Raw genomic sequence first — 27,191 nt, forward strand, 5'->3', positions numbered from 1 at the left:
TTCCACAAAAAAATACGACCTGTCCACATCTCTGCCAACATCATTAGCCCAGTGTTCAACTCCTAACCCACAGAACTGTAAGATAATAAGGTTTAGTTTTGCACCACTAAGTTTGAAATGATTTGTTATAGCACCAATAGAAAACTAATGCACTTGTAATCATTTGTTATAGCAACAATAGAAAACTAATGCATAGGGACCAGCAGATAGTGTAATGATTATGTGCTGGACTCCCACAGTCTACCGCATTTGAGTCCTGGATCGCGTGGCTTAAAAAATCATACCAGGTACATGTGTGTGCATGCCCAAGATCCCGAGAGGAGAATGGAGGAGAAGGGATTGTGGTGTGGCTATTCCCCCTGGAGAGGTGATTTATCTCTCTCTGTCTCTCTGGAGAGCACAAACACCCAACAGCAAAAATCTCACTTAAAATAAAAAGAAAGAAAACGAATGCATAAAATTTCACCACTGTAAAGTTACCCTGTTCAACCCTTCCCCATAATCTCCTTGGAAGAAAGTAATTATGTCCAATCCATATTTAAGGAGTGAGTTACGTTCCACTTCACTGAAGGTGGAGTATCTACACAAATTATTTGGAATTCTTGTGCAAGAAACTTGCCTATGCTTCCCCATTTATTTACTTACTCAATCATCTATTTATGTAATTATTGACTCATGGATATTTATTTTCTATTTAGGATGGTAATCCAATTACGCTTCATTTATTTTGGTGCTCCAATATTTCCCACTTTGGTCATTGTCAACTCTTTCTGTTCACTCCTATGTCCTTTTCCCATACCCCCATCATTGTGCGTTTTTTTTTGAGCACTTCTTTAAAGAATTATTTTATTTAACTTCATTTATTTATTTATCTATTTTAATTTGAGGAGAGAGGAACAGAGTGAGGGGTAGAGAGAGTGAGACAGCAAGTCACCAGGTCCAGAACTCAAACCACTGTCAGCCATATGGGTGTCCAGTGTCCTTAACCACCATGCCACCTGCTAGCTCCACACTTCTTTATTTTTAAGCAGTGCAACATGCTCCATCTTTTTAAAGTCCGAATGGCAAATATGGCAGGTTGGTTGAGTAGCTTAGTAGTATCATCAGGACATGGCTCAGTGCTACTGAAAAGGTCTCCATGACTGATTTTGACAGATCATGTCCACGAAGGCTGGACACTATGTCTACACCACCACCATCCTCCCAAAATAACGAAACACACTGAAGTTTATGTGCGAGAAAGAAGAAAGGAACGCAGTTTGTTCTCCAGTGGGCAAGAAACACTCCATGTGACTACCAATCTGTTTCTGCTTTGCTTTTTTAAAAATATAAAATAAATCTTAAAAATATAATGGAGACACTGGACTGACTGATTTATAATCACATTTGAAAATGAATTTTTTATGGTCTTGACATATACAGGCAGCTGAAAAGACAAAAAGCATAGATTCCACATTGAAACAATTCTGTTTGTTAAAGTTAAAAGCCTTAAAAAATCTATTTCATGGGCTTGCCATACATATCCCAATAAAGATCTGCAAATGCAAATTTACAAGGTGAATTGCCTGTTTTTGCCTTGTTTTGTTTTTTGATGTGTCAACTTCTCCATTTTCCAGTCCCTAGTTATTCAGTCATCCCCAATTCTAGGTGTTGCCGTAAAGGGACCTTATAGATGTAATGAAAGCTCCTAATCGGTCTTCTTTAAGTAAAATAGATTGCCCTGGGTAATCTGTGTGGGCCTGATTAAATCAGTTGGAAGAATTTCAAAACAGAGGTGAAGTTTCACTAAGAGAGAAGAAATTCTGCCTGTGGACAACAAATTCTACCCATAGGGAATCCCATGTGTTAGAGCAGCCTGTGTCTTCCTTTCCTTTGTCTGCCCAGGAGATCTTGGATTTTGGCATACCAGCTCCTGTAGTCAAGGACCCAATACCTTATAATAAATCTCTCTTCCTCCTTCCTTCAGTCTCTCTCCCTCTCTCTGATTCTTTTCCAATCTTATGCAGTTTTCTATCTACCTATCTTAGCATCCATCGATCCATCCATCCATCCTCCTGATTATGCTTCCCTGGTTGCACGGTGACTGATACACCTAGAAACAAACTACTTCAAACATGATCATCTTCTGAACATCCTTTATAATAACATTCCTTCTTCACCTTAACAGTGCTATACTGCTTTTTCTCTTAAAATGATAGTAACTCTTCTAGATAGGAATGAACAATTTCATTGTCATTTGTTCAGTGTTCAAGTCTCCTTCTCTAGATGGAAATGTCTTCTGAGTTTGATTAAATGAGAAAGGAAAATTTGAAGAGGGACTGGGATAGGGGAAAAACTAGGGCAGAGTGCAGATGGTGGGGAAACACATTCACAAGATGAAAAATAATACATGCTGATGTTTTGACAAAATAAATACATCTACCACATCTGCTGGTCTTGGGATGTTTTAAGTACTCCACAGGCTTCTTGATGCAGTGCTAGAAAAAAACAAAAATCTTTCATCTGGAGCCAAATAGTGGTCTTCATATGCTTGAAAAACTAAACTTCTTTAACATCTTTAGTTGTGATGATACATTCCAGCCCTTTCTCTTCCCATGACCATGGTCGGATCTTTATTGTTTACCTGATGAATAATGAATGGACTGCGGATACCATTTTTTCCTGCAAATCCACCTCTTGGTATCTTACTATAGTCAAAGTAATACAAATTTGCAGAGAGAAAACCTGCATTTGAGGCCAATCAACTCTTATATCTCTCTTCCCTCTTTATTTTCCACTGTACTGCTCGCTATCTCCTTATATTCAGTGCAATTCATTTATCCACCTTGTGTGCTGTCTGTCTGCCCTATTAGAACAAAAGCTCCAGAAATGCTGGCCTTATACCCGTGTATTTGCTGTATTCCAATATGTAGCGTAATGCCTGGCACATAGTAGGTGCTTTCTAACTTCTGAATAAACAAGCCTCACTCTGTCACTAATCTGTCATAGGGACATAATAATAGTACCTAATTTACTAGATGATTATGGGGGGGGGAATGATAATGCATGTGACACTCTGGAATATTCCAGTCAGCCTGAACTCACAAAAATAAGGATTCTAACATCTGCTTCCTTCCAGAGTATATGAGAGACAGAAAAAATATGGGGTAAAAATAAAGCCTTAATTAATTTTATTAATTTTACTCTTTCTCAGAGTAAAATTACTATTACTATTCTGCTATCTATAATTCCTTATCTACAACATTGTCTTGGGTTGTAATTCATCGAGAAGTTTATTTGTTTTAACCTAGTTACTCACTAACCAGGGATATGGAAAAAAGACTAGATAGATAGATAGATAGATAGATAGATAGATAGATAGATATACACATACATATACCAGAGGGTGCATGCACTTGCCAGAGCAAGATGGAAAGAGAGAGAGAGAGAGAGAGAGAGAAAGTGAGAAACACCCCCAATGGGGGATGGTCACACTTCAATTTTATGCTCCCCTTGGAACTGGGGGTATACACGCTTACATGCCCAGCATGTTATTCAAGCCACTGGGTCCAGAACTCTTTTTTTTTTTTTTTTTTTTGGAGAGATTTTCACTGTAGGGCGCGTGCGCTCGCCAGACAGACAGAGACATAGAGACAGAAAGCGAGAAATCACCCCCCAGGGGGGATGGTCACGCCGCAATCCCTTCTCCTCCATTCTCCTCTCGGGATCTTGGGCATGCACGCACACGCGCCCGGCGTGAGTTTTAAGCCACCGGGTCCAGGACACGAACCGCGGTCGACTACGTGGGAGTCCAGCGACATAGCCATTACGCTAACTGCTGGTTCCCTGGGTCCAGAACTCTTAACTGCACAGTCAGTAATATGGGAAACAGCCACTTTAACCACCACCCCAGTGGCTGGCCCAAAAGAGAGTTTTCCTGCTTATCATTTAGTCAAGTCAGTCAGCCAGTCAATGAAGGGTAAAATGGTTGTCTAGCATTAAGCTGGAAGTGGTAAAATCTTAAAGATCAGTGAGTTGTTTGTTCCAATAACCAATAATGCTGAAAAAAATTTCTCCATAACCCAATATTACATTGCACTTGGCAGTTTATCCCTGTTATTCTTTTTTTCAGTGGAAATCAAAGAAAAATGGGTATCCTTCTTGCAATAAAATGCTGAACAGAGCTCGCAAATAAACTCATTTGAATATTCAGTTTTTACTTTTGATACCAAATAACAGAGACATGCAAGTCTTCATCCTCTAATACTTTATACAGAGTATGAATGATCTAATGTTAAATCAAATATACTCATGTGTGAAGTGCATGGAAATCTACATGACAATGTGAACAGTGGTTCCTTCTGGATCACGGGGGATGTTTGTTGTTGATATCTTTATATTTGTTTTCTGCAGTGAGCATGCATTATTCATATAATGGTAATAAAAAGAAAAAAGTGGTTTTTCCTTAGAATAGTATTTTAAATCTTGGGAGATGACGAAAATTTTGCAACCTGTCTGCAAAGTCTTATTGTCATTAACTAACTAAAATGGGGAAAGATAAAAAGCAAACAGGAATTTAAAATACAAAAATAGGTAACCACCAGTCATACAAGAAATATGGAGTCAGATGTTCAATAAACAAACTGTCTTGGCAGCAGAGGTAACTCAGACCATTTATAAGCAACTTTTCTTGTCCCTTCTGATATTTTTCCATAAACACTCGGATATCACGGTGTTAGGAACTGCCAGGCTATTGGCAACGGACGAAACATGATGCACATTTTTCACTAATACTATTTTATTTTAAAACACCATTGATCTTAAGCTACCTCCACAATTGCAAATTGGGGGGCTTTTAAGGTAATTTATAGGGAAACACTGAAGTTTATCTTTGAAATAAAGTGAAATAATACCTGCACTTCCTACTTTGGGGAAATTTTATGTTAAATCACCTCGACAGGCAGAGATGACAAAACATTGAGAAATATTTAAAGATTTCATTTCTCTTCCTGATAACGACAAGGTTCATTTTGTGCTCTCTGAGGGGAAATCAAATCTGATTTACTGTCAGCTACCTCGGTGCCATGATCCACATTTCCCATTCTTTAAACAGCCTCAGCACAACAATATCACTGTCCTCACACAATGGGGTTAACCAACTGCCAAAGGGTTGACGAATCAGCAAATGCTTATGTAAAGCTACCTGGTTTTTTGACCATGAGAAGCATGATGCAAGCATGTGACAAACTATCCTAATTTTATTGACAAAAGGAAGCTTGATTTTCACTGAGATCATTAGCAGTGGGAAGGACTACAGCTAAATGTATTCTTCCGTTCTCACTTTCTCTCTGGTCTCTATTTCATCCCAACAGCAAAACACCTCACTCCTTCCTCCTTTCTAAGAAAATCTCAAGTGAGATTCTAAGAAAGCCCAGGGAAGCATCTGAAAAGTAACAGTGACCAGGCTTACTCTCATAATCCTCAAATTACTATTCCGATCTTGAATCCCAAGCAGACCAGCAGTCCACTAAGTGGAAATGCTAGTGAATAGGCTATGAATTTAAATGTCCAGCAGATAAGGAATTAACATGTTTAATCATTCTACCAAGCACGGAAGGAGCAGCCAGGCAAAAGCTAGCTGCCTTGGCTACATAGAATTACTGTTTGGAGCAAAGACTATTTGCAGCTCTTCGCAGGTTTGTGGAGGTTATCCTTTGTTGTTTCTAGTTTTCTCATAGAGCTGGATCCAACTTAGTCAAAATTGCCGTGCGTGGTCAAACTCCCAGGGCTCATCCCTGTTCCGGAGTCTGCCCCAAGTCATCATTAGAGCCCGTGCGGATTTTACTCTTTCCTGGGTGGCAACCATCATAAATTCCCAGTGATAAGATTTGGAAGTGGAATGAAGAAGGCTAAAGACAATCCATGGTGTTCTTGAAGAAATACCAAGATAAAGGATATAACTCTATCCATCAATGTTCCCCTCTTGGACAATGGAGGGCAGAAGTAAGAAAAATGTTTAGAAAGCCAGGTGAATGATGCAAGAAAACTCCGAATCTATCACTTTAAGAAAGCAGGAAAATAGCCTGATCAATGCCCATTTTAATACCAGACACAATGAATTATCCACTTTTTCCTTTCCAAAGCCTAAAATTTTTTTGAAAGAGTTATATCAAACTTGCTTTGCCTTTTATTCAAAATAATTACTTCAGTTTGGAATTATGTATTCCCCACCAAAACAACGGTGCTTCTGTCATTGAAACAGCTACTTAATTTACCCATTTTTCTGTTCAGAAATTCAGTCTTGTTATTGAACCATCTTTCAGTTTAAACCTTTAAAAACACATCTATATGCCTTCCTCTCAGCATTACAAGGCAATACTTAACTAGGATCATTTTCTCATGTTACCATTTCATAGTCTGCAAAGGAAAAAAATTAAAAAGTAAAAAATATGTTGACATACTTTTTTTTTTTTTTGGAGAAGTTTTGGCCATAGGGCGTGTGCACTCGCCAGACAGACAAAGAGAGACAGAGAGACAGAAAGTGAGAAATCACCCCCCAGGGGGAATGGCCACGCTGCAGTCCCTTCTTCTCCATTCTCCTCTCGGGATCTTGGGCACACACGCACACGTGCCCAGCGTGAGTTTAAAGCCACAGGGTCCGGGACACGAACCGTGGCTGACTACACGGTAGTTCAGTGACATAGCCATTATACTAACTGCTGGTCCCAAGATGTTGACATACTTAGGAAAAAGAAATTTATGGCAGAATTTTGAGCACAAATTCAGACCTGCCAAACTTCCTATTTTCTGAAACCAATAGAGCAGAGTTTTTTTTTTTTTAATAAAAGTTCAATCATTCATATTTTTAAAATATGCAAATGACTTAACAGATCTGATAAACTGATCATCACATTTTTTTAAACATCTATACCTTTGGTGTATGGACGTGCTAGTCTCTTGGTTTTCTTCCTGCCCCACAAGTTATTAGATAATTGCTCCTTTAATAAGTCTTCTTTCAGTAATTAATTTTTCAATGTTTGTGATACACTCTTATGGGTTACATTATTACGAATATGTTATGAACACATTTGCTTTGCAGGAAAATGTGCACTACTTACAGAGTTCCCTCTCCTTCCCACCCCCATCATTCCTGGGCAGGTAGTTTCTAAAAAAGATGTGTTTTGTTGGAAAGGCTAAGTGGTGAACCTGTGAAAGACAGGAACTAGAGGAAAGCTAATCTTCCATACAGAAGTAAAGACTTTCCTGGGGAAGGCCCAGCCTCAGGGGTGCAGTTGGTGGTGCACTGAACTGCAGTGCTGGAAGCCACGTGAACAACTTAGGTTCAGATCCCCAGGCGACCCGGAACTTGCTAGGTAAGCAAGCAGATGCCTAAGGTCTAGACAAACTGGAGGGCCGGGGGTGGGGGGGTCACAATATGATAAAATCCTGCAGAGCAGATGCCTGTCTTTCTCTCACACACACACATTCTCTCATAAACAAAAGGAATACACTTAAAAAAATTATTGTGGAAGGTTGGATGGAGGGCTGTGGTAGGTTTGAAGCTGAATATTGTACAAATGATAAGAGATCATGTGTCTAGTGTTGAGAAATGGCCTTTGAGAAAGAGCTGAAATGTATTTTTAAAATAACTATATGAAGGGACCAGCAGATAGCATTATGGTTATGTCGTTGGATTCCCACATGGTGCAACATGGTTCAAGTCCTAGACCAGGTGGCTTAAAACTCATGCCGGGTGCACATGTGTTCGTGTCCCAAATCGTGAAAGGAAACTAAAAGAGAAGAAACTGTGGTGTGGCCATTCCCCCTGGGAGGGTGATTTCTTGCTTTCTGTCTCTCTATCTCTCTCTGTCTCTCTGGCAAGTTCATAGGCCCTATAGCAAAAACTTTTCTAAAAAAAAAAAAAGAACTATATGTGATGTTTTGCTACATGATAAATATCCTTTTTTTTTTTTCTCCTATAAAACCTTGTTAATACATCTATACTATTCATCAATGTTTCTGGATCTGGATTGGTACATGAGTAGTTTTTACTTTTGTTTGTTTGCTTGCGGTAAACAACCCTTATTGAAATCCATCTCAAATGGAGAGAAGGAAGAATAAAAGTGGCCGAGTCTGTGTCTGTTTGAACTCACTCTCTCAGTCGCACACGGCATTGTCAACCCCCTTCCTCACACACCTGTCTCAGACAACTCAAACTCAAAACGGCCCAAACTAAACTCAAAACGTTGCTTCTCTTCTGCCCTTTCCCTTTCAATAAAGGACAGCACCACTCACCCAGTCATATCTCCCAAAACCCTAGAAGCAGAGCTTGTCTCTCTTGCTTTCTGTTTCAAAGCTGTCACCATGTTCAACCTCCTTGATATTTCTCTACTGTCTCCTTCTCTCCTGGCCCAAATAGCACCATCTCTCTCTAGAACTAATATGAAAGCTTCCTAACTGGTTTCCTGCTTCTGGTCCTTCCCCTTTTCAAAATCAGATTATAGAGGCCAAGAGGTGGCTGGATAATGGCACAACTAGACTCAAATGGGAAAGGACTTGGGTTCGTATCCCAGAACCTCCTGGAGCATGCTGGGTGCCCATGACTCAGGCAGTCTGAGACTGGGGGCGGATCGCGTTGTAAAACCCTGTTGAGGGTGCCCTGCCCCCCTCTCTCCCTCTCTCTTTCATGAGAAAAAATATAGATAAACTTTGGGGAAAAAAAAGAAAAAAATCAGATTAATTTTGAAAACTGTATCACATGGTAAAAGTAGAACTTTCTACTTTCTTAGAATAACATTCAAATTGCTTTTATTGGGACCAGCAGTTAGTGTAATGGCTATGTTGCTGGACTCCCATGTAGTCGACCGCAGTTCACATCCCGGACCCGGTGGCTTAAACTCATGCCGGGCGCATGTGCGTGCGTGCCCAAGATCCCGAGAGGAGAATGGAGGAGAAGGGATTGCGGAGTGACCATCCCCCCTGGGGGGTGATTTCTCACTTTCTGTCTCTCTGTCTCTCTCCGTCTATTTGGCGAGAGCACACGCCCTATAAAAAAAGCCTCTAAAAAAAAATTGCTTTTATTTACTGACAAGATTTCTCATGCCATGACCTATACTCACTTCTCCACCCAATGTCACACATTCTCCCTTTCTTTCTCATCACATTCAAAGCACTTTCAAGGCTCCTTCATTCCTTCAAAGAGCGAAGTCACTTTCTTCTTCTGAGCATGTCGTCCTCTTCGCCCGAAAGAGCCCCATGCCCACTCTGTCTCTCATCTTCACATGGCTAACTCTCCCCTACTCACATCTTGGGTCTCCATTTGAACATCACTTCTTCAGAGAAGTTTCCCTCACCCTTCCCCTCATTGTCCTTCCCACACCGATCAGCTCTTCCTATGATACACTCTGCTAGCGTGAGATGAGTTTTGTTCACAGCACTTATTTCATCCGTAATTAAACAATGGCTATAATTATGAATGGCCGCGTCCACAGCAGACTCCCGGTTCGACGGCGCGTGCTGCTGGCGTTGTGGGGATTAGGATGATGAACCTCTACTGTTACATAAGCAGTCAGGCCTGCACTCACTGTTTCTGCAATAGATTCTCTTAGTGTCTCATACTAAAAATTAAAAGGTCTACATATGTCATATTTATATTTGCTATGTATATTTCTCTATTTTCTTTAAAAAAGGGTCCACCTAAAACATCCAATAAATATAAGAAAATAAGCTCGCAATAAGAATAAGACTAAAACAGTCTTGAGGATTTCAGAGGAATGGTGTTCTTTCTTCCATCTCTAAGGACACAATTTCCTATCTATCAATACGAATACAGTCCTTGAACCTCCAAAAGGAAAGGACCAATATCCACTTCAATTCCCATATCACGCTCTTGCTGAGGGAGCTCACCAAAGGAGTTCATTAGCGCCTCCTGGGGTGACAGGTTTATGGTTCCATCATTATATCTGCTAATAAATTAACCGATGATAGGAATCAAATTCACTTAAATCTCTGTTCATCTTGAATACGTTGTAAAAAAAAAAAAAATCGGAGTCGAGATGATGTGCTCCGCAGTATCTGAGATGTAATAAAGCCGAAAGCGCTCACTGCAAAATGAGAATTATGTGCAGTGAGCTATCTTATTTAACCCAGAATATTTCGAGGACTAATAGCCCATGGTATACTGATCATCACAATGGGCCAAGAGGAAAGTGATGATTTAAACCGAGGGCTGACTCCGTTGTCGCTCGTGACTGTCTTTATCTCTAAGAGAATTGGTGTAAGCACAGGGGACCCACAGACACCTCAGATGTCTTTCTCCGGGAAACCACTTCAGTCCTTTCCGCTATTTAACACCCGCTACTTATGATTTTTGATTCCTTCCAATGGAAAAGAATTTAATGTGAACTCAGTAAATGTTCCTAGTATGCATGAACATTAAGCTCTGCAGAAAATCACAGCTTTAAAACTAGTTAGCCAGCGCAATATATATATTTTTACGGACACATATAAACAAAACTATTGGGTCATCTTAAAAGTCATGACTCATTTTTGCCTAAAAAAACATGTCATGACTTTTCCAACAATCCAATAGTAGATGACTATTTTTAAAAGTGGATACTTTGCTGGTGAAAATCACAAGGTGGGTCTTTGTTGAATTTTAGAAGGGAGGTCACGTGGGATAAGTCTAAGAGATGTTTCTGGAGCGACATAAAGAATGTAAGATTTTTCGCTATACTTGTACCTATAACTTATTCAAGTATGTCGGGTTAAGGAGAATCGGAGAGAACAAGTGGGCTGATGTTTGAAAGCAATAAGAGAGGACACTGTGAGGTTGAGCCCTAAGGCCACTGCAGTTTGACTACCGGCCTGGTCAGTCTGAGACATGCTGGGCACAGGCACTAGAGCCTAAGATCCAACAGGCTAAAGAAGTGAAAGGGGATTAGAGTATAATCAGACCCCGTGAAAGGTCTCTCATCTCTCTCTCTTTCTCATCCGCACTCACATGTGCTCTATCATTAAAAAAAAATAATAAAATTAAGTAAAAAATAAGCCTAAAGCATCAAAGTCTGATAAAAACGTAAGACCAGTAAATCTGAGAAATTTGCAATTGGGCTTCTAATTTAAATGAAAGAATAAATTAAAGAGGATCAAATTCAACTTTTGAAAGCCTTGTGATTTCCTCCTTGTATTCCTGCTACAAATTTGGGACACCATAACATTTTTAGAAAAATTAATGTTATTGTCTGATACGGTTGACAATGCATTTGCTTCTAAACTTTGAGAGAAATCCATTGAAGTATCTGTTATTTCTGAATAGAGACTGGATTTGGAAAAAAAAAAAAAAAAACCCTCCATAAAACTAACAAATGTTTGCCTCCACAAATGACTTTTGCTCTGGCATCACGCCTCAGAAAATAAAACATTATTTATGATCATAATAATGTATATCTACATAATAAGTTTCTCAGAGGGACTGAAGCCGGCTTTGGCTTACTCTACAGCACCTCTCATTTGTAAAAGTCAGGAAACTGCAGCCTTGCTGTTCTAAGGGGGGAAATGTTGAGAAAGACACTGGCCCATCGAAGCAGAAGTCGGTATTCGAAGTGCCAGCAGTCAGAGGACCTTTGTGAATCAACACTCCTATGTTACGTAATCTTTCCATTCTCTATCGCCTACTCTTATTAAAAAGAAATCTAAGAAACAGAAAAAAGAATAACACCATGGAGCCCAAGCTGGTGGTGCAGTTGGGAGCAAACCAAACTGCAGTGCTGGAAGCGATGTGGCGGCCATGGGTTCAGATCCCTGGTTTGCTTAAAAACACTAAGGGCCCAAGATCCTGATGAGTTGCAGACTGGAGAAAGAAAATTGCAGTTTGAGGCGACCCTCTCAAGAGTGTTTCTCTCCCTTTCTCTCTCTCTCTCTCTCTCTGTTTCTCTCTCTCTCTCTCTCTCTTCTGCATGTGCCTGCACTATCATAAATAAAATAAATAAACCTTAAATACATAAGTAAATAATTTTAAAAAATACTAAGTAGTGTATGCACAAACTCTGTGACTAGTGTTATAAGATGTGGAAGAAGAAGCCTGACCCCAATCTAGTTGAGAAGACAAGATTTCAAAATAAGAAATAACTTGAGACTCTTGAAGGGAAGAATATAATGACTTGTTTAGGGAAAGCAGTAGCTAAATTACAGGATAAGAAATAAAAAGAACTCTGTTTTATTTCCTGCTCTGCAACCAACCTGAAACTAGTTATTTATCCCACCTGTAAAATGCAATAAAACTGCACACTACAATCCTATCCCAGCAGGGTAGGTAAGGATTCATCTCCTGAAGGTGTCTGGAGTTTCACGACCGGTATTGTGATATACAAATTGCAGTATCTTCATTCTGCTCTCCTAACAAGGTCCTGGTCCTTCTGCACTGGAGAGTACTTTTGACTGTCCGGAGAGCACACTTACATGCACCCACGCCCCTCGCCAATATCTCCTAAGGATTAACTAAAGACCAAACCAAAAATATGATTCAATGATTGCACCTTAAATCAATAAGGTTGAAACATACAAGGTCTCCATTTACTTTTGTAATACAAAATGAACCTTGTTGGTGCAAAATTACAGTATTATTTTTTAATTATAGATATATCCTATAATTTATGATACATTACATAATACCTGACCTTCCCAATGCAGGTTAGCTAATTATTTTGTTTCCAGCCAGAACAAATTGATTAAGCCTGCTGTACCTCCGTTAAAATGTAACACTTCTTCATCTTAGCAGATTCCATTGCCATTGCTCATGACACATGAGCTGAATTTCCTAATCTAGCAAGACTTTAGGTTTTAAAAATTAGGCACTGTATCCTAGTGACTTAGGTGTTTATATCAGACTCTCAGGATTAAAGGGCCACACATAACTTTATATTTACTTCTCTGCGTATTTTTGTTTATTTCCCTCTACTAGACTAGAAGCTACCTTGGGGCAGGGAAATTTATTATTGGGTTGTGAGAAGCCACCATGTGTTTTTCTACGAAAAAATGTGTCATGACTTTTCTGATGATCCAATATTTTACTTCATGTTTACAACAATAACCTCCAGAAAGATACATTGTACATGTTAAAATAATGTCTGTCACTTGTCTGTATAGTTGCATTGAAATGAAAGATAGGGTTTTTTTCGGTAAATTCTGTTGCTATGTGAATAAAACATTGTCTGTTTATATTGGTCAGGTGGTAATATGTTGGTCATATTTTGCAAGGGTTTTAAACGATTGCAAGTCTGAAACTCAAGATTTCATCTAATGAAGCTGTATTTGCTTGTTTCTTTTCTTCTTTTTTTTTTTTTTTTTTTTGTTTGCTTTTTTCTTTTCTTCTTTTTTTTTTTTTTTTTTGAGACGGCTTTTGCTATAGGGCATGCGTGTTGGCCAGAAAGACAGAGAGAGACAGAGAGATAAAAAGCAAGAAATCACCCCCCAGGGGGGATGGCCACACCGCAATCCCTTCTCCTCCATTCTCCTCTCGGGATCTTGGGCACGCATGCACATGCAGCTGGGTGAGTTTAAGTCAATGGGTCCGGGACTCGAACTGCAGTTGACTACATGGGAGTTCAGTGACATAGCCATTATGCTAACTGCTGGTCCCAAGACATTAAATTTTTTGTTACTTTCAAATGAGAAGAAATACCTTAATATTTTAAATTACATAAAAACATGTAAGCAAATAAAAATTGAAATAAAAGTTATTTTGTAAGTATAAAACAAAATAATGTTTAAAAAAACTTAAACTAGAGGTCACCAGTGCTTGCCAGAGAGAGACACAGAGACAAAGAGAAAGGGAGAGCAGGTGGTACCCCTTCGGGAATGGTCATGCTGCAAGCTCTTCTCTTCCCTATCGCCCTCCTTTTGGAATGTTGAATATGCATGCACATGTTCTTGGTGTGTTTCTCGAGCTACTGAGTATCAGACACTAACTATGTGGTCAGCCATGTGGGATCTGGCTACTTCAACCACCAGGCCACAGGGAAGATCCCCACCCCAAAAAAAATTCTTTCCCTGACCACTACACTTTTCTTCATTAGATATTTCTCGACTTATAACTTTATGTTTTCTAACTCTTCCTTCTTTGTAAAAAAGAAAAAAAGAAAAAAAATCACAAGAACCAATTGCTTACCATTCCCTCCCTGAGTGGAACTTATAATGAACCTGTATTTTTAATATGAAGTCTGAGTTTAAATTGAGCACTGTGTTTCATACCTGTAATCCCACCTACTTAGTAGGCTGAGGCAGGAGGATCATGAGTTTGAGGATAGCCTAGACAACACAGTGAAACCTATCTTGGAAAAAAAAAAGAGAGAGAGAGAGAAAGAATGAATGAAAAGGAAAGAAAGAAAGAAAGAAAGAAAGAAAGAAAAAGAAAGAAGAAAGAAAGAAAGAAAGAAAGAAAGAAAGAAAGAAAGAAAGAAGAGAAAAGAAAAGAAGAGAAGAGAAAAGAAGAGAAAAAAAGAGAAGAGTAGGAGTTTAAAAATAACAAGAGTAACATCCGCAGATGGCATAATGGTTACAATGTTAGACTCCCACATAGTTGTCCCGGACAACTATGCTGCTTAAAACTGATGTGGAGCATGTGTGTGTGCATGCCCAAAATCCCAAGAGGAGAATGGAGAAGGGGTTAAGGTATGGCAATCCCCTCTGGGGGGGTGATTTCTCGCTTTCTGTTTCTGTCTCTCTCTGTCTCTCTGGTGAGTCCACATGCCCTCTAGCAAACATCTCTCTAAAAAAAAATTAAAAGATAAAAGTGAATTTCCAATGTCTCTCCATAAAAACGACAGGTGAATGAGCTTGATGTCATCATCCCACATCGTGTACATATGTCAGACCATCACGTTGTATTCTATGAGTGTGTACAAGTATGGCTTGTCAATTAAAAACAGGAATAAAACAAGAATTAAAACATATGTCATAGGAATCATTTATATAAAACAAGAGAGGTAGAAGTCCACCACATGGAGACATACCTAATGGAATTAGGTGAGTTATTCTGAAAGAACGTCCCTTTTTACCAAGCATGACCCCATATGCCCTTGTAACACTGGCACACAATTTGCCATTACTCAAATGAGATACAACATTAGTTACTTTAACATTTATCATTGTATTAAGATTAGAAAACTGTTCGGCACTGGTAGAAATGCAAACACAATACAGATGCTGGATCCTGAAGAGCTTAAATTTGCAAAAACAGAGCATAGATGCAAGAAATGAGTAGGAAATCATAAAATAAGTCAAAGTACAACAGTTCACTTTTAAAAAAAGAAAGAAAAGAAATTAGTGCAACTGATTTCCACAGTCTACTCAATAACTATGGAGTGGGTAGGATAGGTGACTTTTAGAGTAGTGAGGATATAAAAAACATTATTATGTAATAAATCTGAATTTATAAGATGAATTGAGTTCCACAAAGAGAATTTTAAAAGCCGTGTTAACTTTCCGAGGGGATAAGAAAAATGTGAAACTGAGAGTTGGCAATGAACAAGGAAGAGAGATGTCAACTAAGAGGAAATGGTGGGAGGGCAGCAGACAGTGCAGTGGTTATGTTGCTGGGCTCCCACATGGCCCACCATGGTTCGAGTCCCAGACTCAGTGGCTTAAAACTCATGCCGGGTGCATGTATGTGTGGGCCCAAGATCCCAGGAAGAGAATGGAGGAAAAGGGATTGCAGTGTGGCCATCCCCCCTGGGGCAGGGGGGTGATTTCTTGCTTTCTATCTTTGCCTCTGTCACTCCAGTGAACGCTCATGTCCTAAGGCAAAACCTCTGCCCCCCCAAAAAAAGAAATGGCAGAATTTGATGAGTCAGTAGATATTAAGGCAAAGGAAGAATCACGATGAAGTTTGAGATTCTGATCCCAAGGGACTATGTGGACAAGAGTGAGGAAATGAGAACAAGAAGACCACTTGTAGGCAAAGATGTTCAGCTGGGTTGCCAACATGGAGAGTGAACTATAGAACATCGACAATTCCCGTGGGCAGCAGACTGCCCCAGCAATTTAGAAGGGAGACCACAAACCTGAAGGGAATTTAACAGAAATCTTGGTCCGAGCCAGGAGAGAGGCAGGATTATTAGTAAATACTAGGAATAAAAAAGGCACAGTGAAGGAAGCTCCCATATTTAGAGAAATAAGGGAAAGAAAAGAAGCCAATAAAAAAGAGAGAGAAACAGCCAAGATGTCCATGGGATGCCTGGGGAAGACAGGCATTCAGGGCCAAAGGCTTCAAACAGACCAAAGAGGGGTGCCTTCCAGCTTAGGGAGGGCGTGGGGGTTGATGTGAGATGGCTGCCCTGGGAAGACTAGTTACAGAGAATGATTAAGAGCACAACTCATATGGTGTAGCTCAAAAACTGTTGTTATTTGGAGACTTACTAAAGCAAAAGCTAACATTCTGAAACTAAAATAATGAAGAGCTCCACAAGAAGTATCCACTATTCCAAGTGTGTATTAAAGTAGTCCAAGTAAGCATAAGTTAGTAGAGTAGCTAATGGTCAAAATGCCTCCCTGTGTAAGCTCAGATGTGTGTGTGTGTGTGTGTGTACATGAGCATGTGTGGGTGTGTCTGTGGGTGTGTGGGTGTGGGTGTGTGTGTGTGTGTGTGTGTCTGTGTTGCTTGATTAGTATTGTCCATAACTTGGATCCAGTGAAGCTGAGAACAGGAAAGATATAGGAAACTCAGTTTTTTTTCTTGGTGTGAACAGAGATCTTCAGGCCAGGTAGTCCCAAGGCTTCTCTAATAGGGAGATAATTCAGGCCATTGTGAACAATTCCTCCTTCTTTGGGCAGGGGGGATCTAATGTCTGAACCACAGGGGAAAGGGAGTAGCCACTCTACCACCCAAATAATTGATGCAGTGACATTTGCCCATGATATAGAACAGAAACGGTTTCTTTTAAGACAAGCAATAGCGTTACCTAATGCACTGTAAGAATTTATAGAATGCAGGCAGGATGAAACATGCTAAGTTAGCCAAACTTTGGGTTCAAATGGTGTATCTGACATACCAGCAGAAAAGCACACTGCCTCCGCTCATGCTGACATCTTTGTCAACACGCTCTGCTAATTATTCAGGAGAACATTTTTCATAATTGGCAAGGCCATGCCCCCCCTCCCCGCATGGACTTTCTCAGTGAGTGTTGAAAACTGCTAAATACAATTTATGTCATTTATTTTTGTCAGTGACCTTATTAGTACTTCCACTGCTGAACTGTGTTTGTGGGTGGATGTGTATACGAAAATGCAGTCCCGACTTTTTCAGAAAAGAAGTTATATAACTTTACACTTCATAAATTTAACAACCAAAATGTTATCTGTAATAAGTGTTTCGGGAAGCACTGTTTTACCACTGGCTGGTTTGATAGGCGTTGATTAGATAATGGTTTTCTATCTCTGTGTTGTTACTGATACTGGCTTCATTCCAGCTGGCTGCTAACGTGTCTAAACACTCACAAACAAAAATTACCCATAAAACCTGTGACAGAGTTCTTCGGGTTCAGAGATACAGATCACTGCACATCTGGATGGGTTGTTTCAGCTGAGTTTATAATGTCACATCCCTTGTAAACATGACACACCTGTCTTTCTATTTAACAGACAGATTCTTGAAGCTGGAGCATTTATTTTCTCCCAGAATTCAGTAGTGGCACATTATTTACCAATATTGAACCTAGGACTCATTGTAATATTCCCAGGTCTTAATTATTTCATCTTTAAATACAATAACCCTTCACATTAATAATTGAGAAGAAAATTCTGCTTTAGTTTGATATAAAGGAAGGATTAAAGGGGAGAGAATCAACTCGTTGATTTCTGTTAACTTTCAGAAATCAAAGAGGGATTTGTAACAATTTTTGGTTTTATAGGTTGAAAGTATTTTTGCTACCAGTGATACAAAGTATCAATTACCAAACTTTCTGTAAGCATCAACTATGCAGAAGGCAGAGTGGAAGACACCAGTAAAGTTACAAAGAAATGTATCACTATTGTCATGCACTCTGGAGTGGTTTACAATCCACTAAACTGGACAGTAAATAGGTGTCAATCATGTGCAAGGTGGGAATACAGCAGGTGATGAATGGCAGATGCCAGTGTCCAAAGGAAGCAGGGAGGACAGCCGCTCTCTGATTTAAGGCTTAAATTGCTGTCTGCTGAGTCAATCTGTGGGTGCTACTCTGCCCCTCATCTTAAAATCATTGACTACAAATGAGCCACTTTATCACTTTATCGGTGTAGGCCTCAGGAATGCAATCCAGCCAGCGCCATGAAACACATGTCAGATCTTCTGTTCCCCATCCTCCGGCGTTCTGCTGCTCAGCCTCAAACACCAACTCCTACTTCCCAAGGTGTAGACGCATAGTCACACTCATTTTTACACTTCCCAGATATACCAGCCAAAATAATTACACTGGGAAAGGAACACAGTAGCAGTATCTACATATCACTAGGACATTTGGAGTTGGGGGAGGGGGGGACAAATAACGTTGAGAACAAAATTCCTGGAACTGTGTCTCCGTAACTAGAGGATGTGCATAGCCATTTAAGCCTGCAATGTAGAACACAGTTTCTGAAGAAAAAACTTATATAGACTCATGAAATTTCTTGGTGACCACGGGACTTACCTCTTGCAATTTGATACTGATGAGTTAAAAATGAATTAATCTTAGATGTCAGATCTCATAGTGAATTTTTCTCCCTTCCCTAAACCCTTACGAAATACCTACCATTCGGTCCTCGGGAAAGTCATGACCTATTTTTCAATGCAAAAATGCATCAGGACTTTCCCAATGACCCAATATAAGAAGAAAAGAGGGAAATGAGAGGGGGTGGTCCCTACATGGAGTTTTAAAGGAAGAGGAAAGACCAGGACAGCAGAGAGGCCCTGGGCCTGAATGTTTGCCCCCACCCACCTCTAATGTTTATGTTAAAACCCTAACTCCCACTGTGAGGGTATCTGAGGTGAGACTTTGGGGAGGTGATTAGATCAGGAGGGTGGGGCCATTAAGAACGGGGGTACCTGAGGCCAGCAGGTGGTGTAGTGGTTAAAGTGTTGGATTCCCACATGGTTGACAGCAGTTCGAGCCCCAGACCTTGAAGCTTGAAAATCACACCAGCCATGTGTGTGTGCATGCCCAAAATCCCCAGAGGAGAATGGAAGAGAAGGGATTGCAGCCTGGCTATCCCCCCTGGGGGTGATTTCTTACTTTCTCTCTCTCTCTCTCTCTGTCTCTCTCTGGTGAGTGCATGCGCCCTTTGGCAGAAAAACAAAAAGACAAAAAAAGAAGGGAAAGAAGAATGGGATACCCTTATAACAGAGACTGAGAATTTTCTCACCTTTTTCAGCATGGATGCTACAGGAAGAGGTTGGGACTCTGTAACCCAGACGACCCTCACCCTCACCCGACTATTCTGGCACTCCTCTCTCGGACTTCCAGCTTCCAGAACTGTATAACATAAATTTCTATTGTTTGTAAGCCACACGGCCTACAGTTCTTCTGTTTCTTTTTTTAATGCAGAAGGCACACGTCCACAACGAGAGAAGGAGCGAGGGACAAGGCACCCTGTCCATGGAGTACGGTCACGCTGCAGTCCCTTCTCCATTTCTCTATCCTACTGAGATTCTGGCACATCCATGAGCCAAGAGTGTTTTCCAAGCCGCTGGTGCCAGGATTTGAACCATAGTTGGCTGTATAAGATCCCACCTCCCTTAACCACTAAACTATAGGGCTGGTCCTATGGGTTTGTTTTAGCACCCCTGATAAAACAGGAGCCAAAAAGTTAAACGTTATTGACAGAAACAGGCAAGGTGGAAGATACAAGTCACATCCGTGAGCCAGTGGACGCTGATAGTGAGTTGGGCAGACTTAGTCACTAATAAGCCAGGCTGAACCCGGGGAACACGGGAGGCGAGGGGAATGGGCTCCCCAAGAAAAGGAGTGAGACGGGGCTGGCATGCCCAAGTTGAGTTTCTCTGTCCAAACGTCCCAGTGAGTTAAGTCACACCATTTTCTCTGGAGGGAGGAGTGAAAGGAGCGATGATGTTGGGAATGTTACTCTAGTAGAACATCCGTCATATTTATAGGTACACCAGAGATGGGGGGGGGGGACATTACTCCCTAACATCTAACATCAACATCAACATCAACCTCTAACATCCTGTGAATGCGCAAAGGGGATGGAGAAGCTCAAATTAGTTTATGCTCTGAAACAAAGTACATGTGAAAAGAAACGCTACAGTTACCCGGCAGTGCTCCAGAACACTAGAACTTATTCCTTCTAGCTAATTGCAATTTTGTATCCCCTTAGGATGAGATTATTGGAAGCCTTCTCACAAACTGCTGAGTCATGCTGTGGCCCTTTGAAAATTCAGGGGTTGAAACATTACCCTGCACCAAACCAAAGCAAGTGTGGAAAGATTGCTCAGCTCTAGAGATAACAAAGTCTGACCCATAAGGTTTGAGGACAAGGCGGATCTTATTATAGGCGATGTCACTTGGGAGATAGGTATGTTTGTTCAAAAGGCTATCTTTTTAAATGCGTTCAGGGATGGGTTTTGTAGGAAAATAATTGCCATCCTAGTTTTCAATTAAGTTCATGGATGCAAATGAAAGATTGAAATGTGTGCAGTTCTGATTGGCTGATTCAATAATCCCACTGGTCTCTTATTTTGACTCTATATGGACATACTTTTTAAATTATTAACTGCCTCATAAAAGATCAGTTCTGCCAAGATGTTTCTTCCTTTTTTTTTTTTTTGAAGAGAGATTTTTTTGCTCTAAGGTGTGTATGCTTGCCAGAGACAGAAAGCTAGAAATCACACACCCCTTCCCCGGGAAAATGGCCATGCTGTAATCCCTTCTCCTCCATTCTCCTTTCGGGGTCTTGGGCACATACACACATGTACCTGACGTGAGTTTTAAGCCACCATGTCCAGGATTCAAACCATGGTTGACTACACGGAAGTCCATTGACATAGCTATTATGCCATCTGCTAGTCCCAAGATGTTTCTTCTTAATATCCTGAAAAACTAAGATTTTATTCTGGCTAACAGGGAACTTCCTGAAGGATTGCGTGACATAAAACCAATTGTTTCTGATTAATTCCATTATGCAGATGGGGACCTGGAGCAACCTAGTGGCGCTGTCTATAGCAAACTGAACTGCAGTGCTTCAAAATGCACTGGTACGTGCCCAGGTCCCCAAGGTCCCGATGAAGCAGAGAGCCAGGGAAAGGGACCATGGCATGACGAGCCGCTGGTGAAGCGGGGCTCTCTGTTTCTTTCTCTCTCATGTACATGGACGCCATCTTGAATAAAATAAACTTTAATAATTGACATCTTTAAGGGGGCCAGCAGGTGGAGTAGTGGTTAAGGCGCTGGACTCCCACATGGCCAACTATGGTTCAAGTTCCAGACCTGGCGGCTTGTTTTCTCACTTTCTTTCTCTTTCTCTTTGATGAGTGCATGTGCCCTATAGCAAATTTAAAAAGAATTACAATGATAGCAAATAAAACTGAAGAAATATTTCTTTAAAAAAAAGTCCTTAAGAACAAAAGGTGTGAACCCTAAAGTGCCCTATCTGGTTCTAGTTACGAAAGATAACCTGGCACCGGCCCCTGAGCCCAGCAGTTCTGCACTGGACAAGGGGAACCTGATGCCACATGGCCCACCATGGTGTGAATCCCAGCCCCAGCAGCTCGAGAAACACACTGGGGGACAAGTGTGAGTGCTCCACATCCTGCCAGGGTGAAGGAGTGGAGGAAGGATTGTGGTATGATCATGCCACTTTGAAGGTTCTCTCTCTCGCTCTCTCTAATGAGTGCATGAGTCCAAAAAAAAAAAAAATGACAATCTGTAAGTTTTTAACCAGAAAGTTATTGTGTGTGACTGTGTGTATGTGTGTGTGTAATAGACTGGGATACCTTAGGTTGTTTCCAGAACGCAGTAAGAATGTAAGTATGAACACAGATACGTACACACAGACACCCAGTGGAAACCTTTCTAGCAGGGGTCCCTGTTGCTACTCCATCCTACTGAAGACAAATTATGAAGAGAAAGGGGAACCCCTGGGCACTACTGATAGGAATGTAACTGAGTACAGATATTTTACAAAACAGAATAGCAATTCCTCCAAAGGCTAAACATAGAACTAACTTATGGCCCGGTAACCCCACTACTGGGTCTATGTGCAACAGGAAGGACATCCATATGCTGTAGAGACACCTGCACTCCCATGCTTACTGCCGCGCTAGTCACAGTAGTGGAGACAACCGAGTATTTATCAACAAATAGATCATCAGTGCATGCATAAAGAAAAGGTGGTGCGTATATGTATAGTAGAATACTGTTCAGCCATTAAAGAGGAATAAAACTGTCATTGGCAGTAACATGGATGAGCCCGGACGACATTATGTTAAGTGAAGTAAGCCAGACACAGAGAGATTTCTGTCATGTTCTCACTCACGGGGGGTGGGGGGGGACTAAAAAAGTTGACCTCATAGAAGTCAAGAGTAGAAAAGGGTACTAGAGACTGAGAAAAGAAGGGAGAGAAAAGAGGAAGACTTTGGTGAACAAATAGAAAACTATAATTAGATATGAGGAACTTGTTCTAGTGTTCCATCGCACTGTGGGGCAACTACAGTTAACAATCACTTATTATATATTCAAAAGAGCTAGGAGAGAATATTTGGAATAGCCCTGAGACAAAGAAATGACCAATGTTTGAGGTGACGGATATGCTAATTACCTTGATTTGATCATTGTATACATGTATAGAAAAACTACACTGTAGTGTACACTTTTTTAAAGAATTGCTTAATTTCATTTATTATTATTTTTATATATTTTTAATTTGACTAGAGAGAGAGAAAGAGGGAAAGTGAGAAAGCAAGCCACAGGGGTCCAGGATTTGAACCACAGTTGGCCATGTGGGACTCTGGTGCTTTAACCATCACACCACCTGCTGGCTCCGCCCGTAAGCTTGTTCAATTGCTATCAGTCAATTAAGGATGTTGATCAAAAAATTGCATCGAGAAGCAGCAGATGTCGTAATGGTTACGTAGCTGAACTCCCACACAGTCAACAACAGTTCAAGTCCCAGACCCAGTGGCTTAAAACTCACGCCAGGCATCTGTGTGTGTGTGTGTGTGTGTGTGCCCAAAAATCCCGAAAGGAGAATGAAGGGAAAAAGATTGCAGCATGGCCATCCTTCCTGGAAGTGATTTCTCGCTTTCTCTCTGTCTCTCCAGTGAGCGCATGCGACCTATAGCAAAAATCCCTCTTAAAAAAAAAAAAAAAAAAAGGCATCAGTCTGAAATTTTCTTCTCTAATGGTATCAAGTCTCCTGAACCAATAAATAAATAAATAAGAAAACCCGTCCCTTACTTCTCGGCGCTCTGCTTGGCTAGTGACTCCCCTTGATTCTTGCAGCTGAAGTCCCTGTTCCCTCTCAGGGTTGTTTGATCACTTGGGGCACAGCAGGGCGGCATGCAGCTGCTGCCTTTTTGGCACCAGGTTGATACTCAGCAGTGGGTGGTTTCTCGCCAGTTTGGCTCTTGCTTTAGGACAATGAGTGACATGATGTTAGTTCTCACAGCATGACTTATGTAACTTACAAAAGAAAAAGCTCAGGCCGGAGGTTTGTTCAGCAAATCAGCAAGATTTTCAAAACAAGAATAAAAGTCTTTTTTCTCTAACCCAAGATAAAGACGACTTGGCAGAACTACGAAAGGGCAATTCAGTACAGAAAATGAATCAATATGAAGAAGAACATCAGTTTTTTAAGTTAATGCCATTGAAAACAGCCAGATGGGGTTCCCTGGTACGATGTCTTTTGGGGGGAAGGGGAGGTGAAGGTTGAAAACAAAATAATATTTGCAAATGTGGTCACTTAGTTCAACAGTGACCTTGTTAACGTAAGGAATCTAAAACTAGAAAAAGAAAATGTTTACCCCAGAATTTCAAGAAACCAAAAATTCACTGCATAACGCTATTTGACAAAACTCACGTAAATGCTCGCCTCTTACTTAGAGCTTTTCTTAACTCCACCAAAAGTAGTCCTTAGAAAGTCTAACATCCATTAAGGGGGAAGGCCTGCAACAGCTATTCTTTAAATTTGAAAGCTAGTGTGTCTGAGGCCTCCGTTGTGAATCCTTTTTACAGCTTCAGGATAAACTTTCTAGAAGTGATCCAAAAATTGGTGAAACTCAGGGTCTAGATTTCTCAATGAATCATGCATCTTGTTACTTTTGACTCTTCCTCTGGCTGCCGCAGAGCAATTGTCACATGGCAAACAAAACTTCTAAAATGGCCCCGTGTTTCATTACCAGGTGTTTCATGAATCAAAGAAAAAATAAAATGCATTCCTCTGGAATATAGGATGCTGATTTCAATATATTTTCCCATAAATATGCCTGAAGAGGACAATTTTCTTCCAGATTTAAGAAAACAGTTAAGTTCCACCAGGCCATTTCACATCTATCCCCTCTACCCACCAGTCACACACATGTTTCCTTTAAAAAAAGAAAAAGAATTATTTATTTATTTATTTATTTAATTCTATTTGTTATTGTTATTTTTTAATTTGATCAGAAGGAGAGACAGAGAAAGGGAAAGTGAGAAAGCAAGCTGCCAGGTCCGGGATTTGAACCATGGTTGGCCAGTGCCTTTTAACCACCATACCACCTGCCGATCCCCACATATTTCCTTTAAGATTGCCTTCTAACGTAATGATAGGCTTGTGGAATTCTTGTACCTCTATCTCTGAGAAGTAAAAATGTTCACATTATCTTTGAAATTAAAGTAAAATATAATTTCTGCAACAATTTAACGATCTCATGTTCAAAATATGGCTATAAGTTAAATACATTGAGAAGCCAACCAAAGATGGTGTTAGTAAGCTAAAAGCAAATGCATATCTTATATATTGCAAGATCCTCTTCCTTTTTAATTCTGAATAAGCATTGGAAGGGGTTTTATTAGAAGTAAAAGGGTCATGTCATAGAATAGTCATTGTTCTAGTGACTAACTAAATGGGCTCAAGTCAACCAACCAACTTAACCTTTAACCATTCGAGCTCTTCAACTCGAATGTTCTGAAACTCTGGGCAACAATAGGGAGTTATTAGGAAGTTCAGCTCCTATCATGTATGTACAGGTACTTAACAACTTATAATATACCCAGAACAAAGTGAGGAGTTATTGTGTAAATACAAGCTCCTAGGATTTTGTTAAGATAACACTGCTATGCTTAGACTTCTGTTCCCACGTTCATTCCTTATATAAGAAAATGATTAAAACACAATTGAGTCATGATTATGAAATCTCCATGAATCAAAGTAACAAAGCTAAACACTTAGCTCTTGAGTCCTCACGTCCATCCTGTGACCCAGCTATGTCACAGAACCCGATACTTTTAGATAAAGCAAGAACATGAGTCAATTGATGGTTCCAAATCATTTCCCAGGCAAGAAGCCTGAAGAACAGGTATGGAATGATGAGACCAAGGTCGTGCCCAAAAGAACCTCCAGGCAAGCCTGAGAAGTAAGCAGGCAGTGACGCAGCCATAGCCTGCTTACCTCTGAGGCTGACGGTAATTGTTTTTAAAGTTCATTTCTTTATTTCTTCCATGAGTGAGAGACAGAGAGACAGAGACAGAGATGCAGCACTCTCAACAGGGTCTTGAGGCCACAATGCACTCCCAGGGTCAGCTGTTCCCGCATCGTGGGCACACACATGTCCAGCGCACTCAGGGAGGGTGCGGGATGAAACCGGGGCCCCTCCTGTGAGTCCTCAGTGTACTGTGACACCGTTGTGCTACCACCCAGCTTTCTAAATGATGGAGGGCGTAAGAAACTCTATTAGGGGACCAGCGGTGAGTGTAATGACTGTGTCGCTGGATTCCAATGTAGTTGACCGCGGTTCGCGTCGCGGACCCGGTGGCTTAAAACTCAAGCCGGGCACGTGTGCGTGCGTGCCCAAGATCCGAAGAGGAGAACGGAGGAGAAGGGATTGCGGTGTGGCCATCCCCCCTGGGGGGTGATTTCTCGCTTTCTGTCTCTCTGTCTCTCTCTGTCTGTCTGGTGAGCACACGTACCCTATAGCAAAAAAAAAAAAAAAAAACCTCTTCAAAAAAAAAAAAAAGGAAAGAAACACTTTAGTCCTGGGGTCATCAATGGCCACCAGATATCTGCAAGAGCATGAGGACTGTAAGTATTGGGAAGGAAGTTAGCAGTCACACCCACATTCGGTCACCTGTGTGATTTACGTGCGCGAGGTGTCCATCTGACTGAACAAACACATTCAGGCACTGCACATCTGTGCCCGGCGTCTCGGGGCTTTCATCTCACCACGCTTGTTCTTTGAGAGAGACCGGCTTCATGCTGAACTCAGCATGAGGACAACAGGGCAGGACACCAATTAGTGGAGGCATTTGCTCCAACTTGACAGAACCACTGTGCAGAGAAGTTCACCGGCACCCAAGCAATAGTGGAAGCATGTCCTTTAGCAGGAAATAATTAAACTGAAAATAAAAGGTCTATCCTTCATCGATAGAGATCCGATACGTGATCAGGAAGATCTGCAGCCTTTGGAAAATCTGACTAGCAATCAAGCCCATGTGATTTTTTTTAAAAGAATTATTTTAGTTAACTTTTATTTATTCATTTTTATTTATTTTAATTTGACCAGAGAGGGACAGAGTGAGTGAGTGAGAGAGAGAGAGAAAGAGAAAGAGAGAAAGGAAGCTGCCAGGTCCAGGACTCGAACTGCTGTCAGCCCTGCAAGAGTCAAGCACCCTTACCTACCACACCACCTGCTAGCCCCCAAGCCTATGTGATCTTGACAAAGTCACTAAAAATGGCATTGTTCTCCTAGGCTACACTTCTGTGTGACTGAAATTCACTGTTTTCTATGCGTGTCCCTTAAATGTTTTGCTTCTTTCTTTTTCCCCTTGATTCCCTTCTTCTCAGCCTCCTCCATTCCCCCCTCCTGCCACACTGTCTCTAGTATTCATGTGTGTGATAATATCTTTAATTGGATTAATATACACTGCACGCATGCTGGGAAAATTCACTTTGCATGCTGTAATGATATATAGTGACGGAATGTATTTTTTTTTAATGTCACTGGATTATACACTTAAAAAAAGAAGAAAGACATTTGGTGTACTGTTTTG

At 40.7% G+C, this 27,191-nt stretch overlaps 1 long non-coding RNA gene across 1 annotated transcript in view; it reads right to left on the reverse strand.

Moving 5' to 3' along the window:
• Positions 1–2,419: 2,419 nt before the first annotated feature.
• LOC102499838 (uncharacterized) overlaps positions 2,420–27,191 on the reverse strand; it is a 226,969-nt gene continuing 202,197 nt past the window's right edge. The window contains exon 4 of the long non-coding RNA XR_003548766.1: positions 2,420–2,477. This is a non-coding gene — a long non-coding RNA (uncharacterized LOC102499838). The remainder of the gene's footprint in view (positions 2,478–27,191) is intronic.

The sequence above is a fragment of the Tupaia chinensis genome, unplaced genomic scaffold (assembly GCF_000334495.1).
Source record: "Tupaia chinensis unplaced genomic scaffold, TupChi_1.0 Scaffold000127_1, whole genome shotgun sequence".
NCBI lineage: Eukaryota > Metazoa > Chordata > Mammalia > Scandentia > Tupaiidae > Tupaia > Tupaia belangeri.